Below are 6,465 nucleotides of genomic sequence, written 5' to 3'. Positions count from 1 at the left end.
CGGGATGGTCTGATACGCATCCCGGTGGTTGTGGAAGGACAGCCCGCATCCGCCCTGGTGGACACGAGCGCGAGTCATGTGTTCGTGTCCCCGAGCCTGGTGCCACCCAGCACGCTCCCACCACACAAGACTGAGCAGCGGTTGGCAACAAGCACCCAACCACGCATGACGGTGGGACAGGTGGAGATTAAGGTAAGCCATCGGAGCCTATCAACTACAGTGACAGCCGTGACATGATACTGTGGTAGAGACGAGTCCTGCGCGAGTTCACATAGGCACCCAAGAACGTTTCACTGTGTACGCGACCAGTACCATACCCGAGGCCCCACAAAACTGTTGACATTAGAACAAATGCAGCATGACGTTCCACTCATGTATCAGGATAGCGTGAACCGTGTGCTAGGAGAGAGGCAATACGTGTTTGCCACAGCAGACCCACTCAAATGCACCACAGTGGCAGAACACTGCATACCCACCCTTCATAACAACCCCCTGCGCGAAACACCTAGAGCCTACGGCTTCCGGGAACAGCGCGCCATTAAGGAGCAAGAGTCAGAGATGCTGAGGGATGGAGTAGTAGAACCATCTAACAGCCACTACAATGCATGTGTCGTGTGTGCTCCTAAAAAAAAATGGCTCCCTACGCTTCTGCATAGATTTTCGCCCGCTGAATGCAATTACGGTCAATTCCCCTCCCCCCACTGTAGATCAGTGTTGAAGCCGCCGTAGCGGGGCTAGGCGGAGCCAGGGTATTCAGCACCCTCGACTTGAAAGTCGGCTATTGGCAAGTGCCGATACATCCTAAGGACAGGGAAAAGTCCGCCTTCACAATCCTGGTAGGGCACAGGTTTCAGTTTAGGGCCATGCCATTCGGCCTGAAAAACGCCCCCACCACTTTTCAGGAGATGATGACGAGGGTACTGGAAAGTTATGTGGGTCAATTCGCTATCGCCTACCTGGATGTTGAATTAGTCTTCTCGGAAACGTGGGAGGACCACGTCTGACACCTGGCATTAGAACTGGAGCGCTTAGCGACACACCACCTGACAGCTACCCACCACAAGTGCAACTTCGGGATGCAGGAGGTAGAGTTCCTGGGCCACGTTGTGAGCACCGAGGGTAACCGCCCCCAGCCCGGCCACCTGCGCAAGATCGCGGACGCAGAGGTGCCACGGACCCGAAAGCATTTACAACATTTCACTGGCCTCGTAAATGGGCTCAGGTGCTACATTCATGAGTTCTCTCGAACAATAGCATCGCTAACTGACCTCCTGTCACCGCGATCCTGGTAGCACTGGAACCACGCGGTGTAACACGCGTTTGACGAAATCAAAACCTCGTTCACACAATGCCACATGCTGGCACCAGTGAACCCCGAACACCGCCTGTACCTGCAAACGAATGCAATCGCCCGTGGGGCGGGGGCGGTACTGTTCCACGTGAACCTGAACAGCGACAAGGGGGTAGTGGACTACGCTAGTGCCAAGTTCGGTCCGGCCGAACGCCGGTATCATAGCAATGAACAAGAGTGCCTAGTGGTAGTGTGGGCGATGAAAAAGTACTGACCCTAATTAGAGCGGAGAAACTTCACAATGCAGACGGACAACAGGTGCCTCACGTGGCTGCATACAATGCAAGGGAGGAAGGGGAAATTGATTATGTGGGCGCTGTTCCTTTAGTCCTTCGATTTAGAAGTAGAACATGCCACTGGCACCGAGAATCAACTACCCGATCTACTGTCACGAGAACCTAATGCCCAGACCCAGCTAATGGACAGCGAGGACTGGGAAGGAATACTGCCCCCTAGCCCGCAAGACGAACGGACATACCTGGATTCGACGTGCACACACATCACCGCCGACGTGCACGGCGACGAAGATCCACCAAGTACAGTGGCCGACGTCCATAACCGCGTCCTCAGAGCTCAGGAGACGTCGCATGACGCCGACCGATGCCGCCGGTAACCAACAGCCGGAGACCATGAGGCGTGGAGCATGCAAGACGGGACAGTGATGACCCGGACACCTGGAGGCCGTCACGACTGGAGGGTCTACATACCGCCTGAGGCTCGGGAGGCGACCTTAAGGTTCTTCCATGACCACAACTTTGTGGGCCACCCAGGGACGGACCAGACGCGACGGGCTGTAGGCCAGCACTACCACTGGCCCACCATCACTCATGATGTGCGAGCGTACGTTCGGGAGTGCGAGACCTGTCAAGTGAAGAAGGCACGGAGACGAGACGGCGAAAAGCAGCAGCGGCCATGGGAACCAACTACCGCGTTCCAGACCATCACATTGGATGTCATTGTCCCGTAGCCCTGCACAACCCGCAGCAAATGTTTTCTACTGGTGATCACGGACCTATTCACGAGGTGGACAGAAGCATACCCATGTAGAAACGTAAGAACACCTACCATCACCGAGATCCTGTTTAGCAAGTTCCTTTCGCGCTGGTGTTACCCACAGTCCATCCCCATGGACAACGGCAGCCAATTCCTAGGGCGCCAGTGGAAAGCCTGGTGCAACGACCACCGCATCGATCACCACACCACGCCCGCCTACCATATGAGTGCGAACCCCACCGAACAGCATAACCAGGAGCTGAAGGCTCAATTCCACATACATCTTAATGGGGATCACCCGCAATGGTACCTGCATATGGCAGACACATTGTTTTGTATCCGACGCCCGACGAACGCCGCTACTAGAATGATGCCGGCTGAGATGGTACAAGGGCACAACCTGCCACTACCAGATGAGTGGGCCACTCACAGAGTCCCACACACCACAGAAAGCGTAAAGGAGCGCAATTAGCACCACACAACAGCCCAGGAGGATGTCCGGCATCGCCAAAGAGCCTATTTCGAGGAGATAACCCCTGTGACACAGCACCCACCGTCGACTGTGCAGGCCGGGGACCAGGTGTTCGCACAGGTACACCCTCTGACAGCTGCACCCTGCAACTACTGTGCCGGTCTGGCACCACGATGGGAAGGTCCCTAAACAGTGCAGCACCGACTGGGTAGGACATAGTACCTGGTACACCTCGGGGGGCAGAAGGTTGAGAAGGTACACCGGGATGACCTTTGCCTCGCAAGTCTGCCAGGAGAAAGGCTCCCGGCCGTAGGGACACCGCCCACCACCGAGGCTAACACAGCGTGCGAAGAGGGCGCAGACCCCTACCAGACACCCCACTGATGCCAACGCGGACAAGGACAGCCACGCCCACTGACCCTCCGAAAGCTACCAGTAATCGCAGTGGAGCCTGATACAGATGGAGCCATCACATTGGAAGTCGAGCCCCGAGGGTGGGTGCGGAGGCATCCGGGGACCCGGTGGACGAAATCGAAGGCCACCACAAACTGCTGGCCAGCACCATCAACCAGAGCCACAGGGAGGATATGGAGCAGGGGCCAAGTCCATGCCCACGTCGTCTCCGACGCCGGCCACAGCACTTAGGGGAATATGCCCTGGAAACCACACCAACCTGACGGCGTCCTCGCCGAAGACGGTCACAGACACTGACAATAACAGACGTCTCACACAACTTGGACAGGCACTAAGTGGAAGAGGGCTCAAGCTCAACCCCACTTATCTCAGAGCCTGAAGAGGAGGATATGATGACACCCGAGTCCCCAACACGTGGAGCCTGGGGACACTTCGCCTTGCTCACCGATGCCACCTTCCACGTGCGCATCGATCTGCCCGGGGAGTAGTCATGGAAAAGGTCATGGCAACAACCGAACCGGTCGCACCGATTTAAGGACCCATACATGGGGAGCCCATGGGACGATGGAGGGACGGAGATGCACGACCCACCTGGCATCCCGGAATGGGAAAGGAGGCCCTACTGAGCGATAGCCCGCCAAACAAAAACAGAAGGAGTGGCCCCCATAGCTCCAAGATATGCGGGACCCTACAACCTGGAGGAGGCCCCCAATGAGCGTCCCCGACGAGCCCCACCACTCCCGAAGTACCTGGCCGATTACGACCTGGGAAACTACCTGAGGGGGCAGGTGGACAACCCGACCCCCGGGTGCTCGACGTGGGACGACCTAAAAGCGAGGGGCCAGGTCTACCAACCACAAACACCACCCGAGTTGACTGGTTGCTGGAAATAGGAGGCGCACACTATGCCCTCCACAGGCTCCACGACACCACCATTCGGCCAGCCTGCCACAGCAGCTGCCGAGGATGTGCGCACTCCGGCCTCCACATGCGCCACGACGCTGCCCCTCGGCCAGCCTGCCACAGCAGCAGCCGAGGAGGTGCGCACTCTGGCCTCCACAGGCACCACGACGCCGCCCCTCGGCCAGCCTGCCACAGCAGCAGCAGGGGTTCCATCCATAGTGCATCCATAGTGCAACACAAAGAATGGGCCGATTGTAGCTCTTCCTTTTTGTTCGTTCTCAAAGCCATATCAAAAATTTTATTACTTCTTGATGTCATCCTACAAATAAATAGGTTAAATGAATTATTTGTTTACTCTTCATGTTTACATGTATGTCACGAAACTCCACACACAAGTATAATGGTAGACATTTAATTCGAGATGCAAAATATTATTGCAGAAAATGCAAAAAAAACTCCAATGTATTTTCATAATAATACTCGTGACACATAAATGAAACTTGCCTGCCACACAATGCTGCAAACCACGTAACTACAAAAGTGATATTGTGTGCAAACTATAAAACTTATTTTGGTTTGTCGTCGTCCCTCCAAATGTCATAAAGCCCGGCCTCCACCCGCCAGTATTAAACCCCGCTAACAGAACGCACCTCTAACCCATGTCACATGAGTCAAGCGAGCCGTCAATGCCGGTGTTTGCCTTCACAGATTACGTCCATATGCGAACAGCAGCAAACATTTCTCATGCATCATAAATTGCTGTCAGTAATTAAGTGATTTTTAATTAACAGAACAACCCTTAATAGTGAAAGTGCGTCGTAGGGGTGCAGCGGTTTTCCCTGTGGGAGCATACGACTGCCGACTGCAAGCTTAAAAACTTTGCCCCTTAATATTATTTTCGTGGGCCCGCGACTCACACAGGTGAGCACGGGCACGAAGCTAACTACAGTTCATCATGGGAGTGGCCATTAATCCACCCAAACTCTTTGTCGACCCACAAACCAATGTAGGGATATTGTTTGCAAGTGCCGCAATGTAACATCCATGTAATAGGTAATTAATAATCAGTGCAAGTGTATGTAGTCCCAACGTATTTTTTGTCCAGTGTAACTGTGTAACTTGTGCCCCCATCCACACTATGTAAGATGCGAGATTAAAAAACCACCACCTAAATACCCTTTCTTTATTTCGCAAATGCCTCCTGAACAATTAGGAAATAGTCCTCTATACTGTTTAGGGCCAGTGCATATTAGAAGTAGGGACTCCCTTCCACCATCAACAGCTGTCGATCCTAGTGGAACAGACAGGGGCAAAAATCCACGACCACCTCGGTTAATCCTCGAATTAACCTGGCGCCAGCCGGAGATTTCCTTGAGAGCCACTGAAAACCACTAGGACCGCCCCGGGTCTCGATCCCGAGACCGCGGGTGATGGCCGGTAGATACATAAATTATTCACCTACAGTAAACTGATTGTACACATGTCCTTTCTAATAATACCAGTATGTTTTCGGAGGCCCGAAGGCCAACGCACCCGCCTTCCGCCCCTCCCAAATGTGCGCCCTTTAAGGGTAGATTGGGAGTCTGCTTACAGATCTGTATAGTCCAGGGCCCCTTCCTACTGAAGCTACCAGATCCAGAAAACATGTCCCCTCCACCATTATGGTACCCATAGTGGCTTTTTAGGAACCTGTAGACTGAAATCCCCACATGGGGCTGTATGCAGGTAAGGGTTCAAGTCAGGTGCTTTCACAGCCCAGCAAAACCAACACCATAATATATATATACGTCTATTACATGTCCTTTATATGCCATTATATATTGATTATGTGTCCATTACATGTATTTTATATATTGATTATATTCCTTTATATAAATTATATATCCATTATATACCCTTATACAAATTGCCGGACATGCTTCAGCACACTGCTACCCATCAGTCATCCAGGTATTGCCATAACTGAGGACCATCCACTGGGGCCAGGTCCCCCATTAGGGCCCTGACTAACCAGTAGGTAGTCATTGATCCTGTGCGTGCCTTATCCAGGAGTACATATGCCAAGTATCTCAGTAGTAGTTGAATACTACTCCGCTGACAATTGCAAGGGAGAATGCTCACGGAGCCAGTGGCTCGGTTTCGTCAGCCACTTCAAGTCTCGCTATGACTCTCCGAGCAAAGTCACGGAAGAGAACCCAACTCTCTCTCCGCGCCACCACATTTGCAAGGTCGTAGTCACACCCAATCAGATCCAGGTGGAACTTCAGCTGTTCACGAAGATCCTCAACTTTTTCACAATTATGCAGCACATGTCTGACATCATCCACCGTGT

The sequence above is a fragment of the Bacillus rossius genome, chromosome 1 (assembly GCF_032445375.1).
Source record: "Bacillus rossius redtenbacheri isolate Brsri chromosome 1, Brsri_v3, whole genome shotgun sequence".
NCBI classification, from domain to species: Eukaryota; Metazoa; Arthropoda; class Insecta; order Phasmatodea; family Bacillidae; genus Bacillus; species Bacillus rossius.
The sequence above is the reverse complement of the archived record's forward strand: the minus strand, read 5'-3'. Positions refer to the sequence as shown.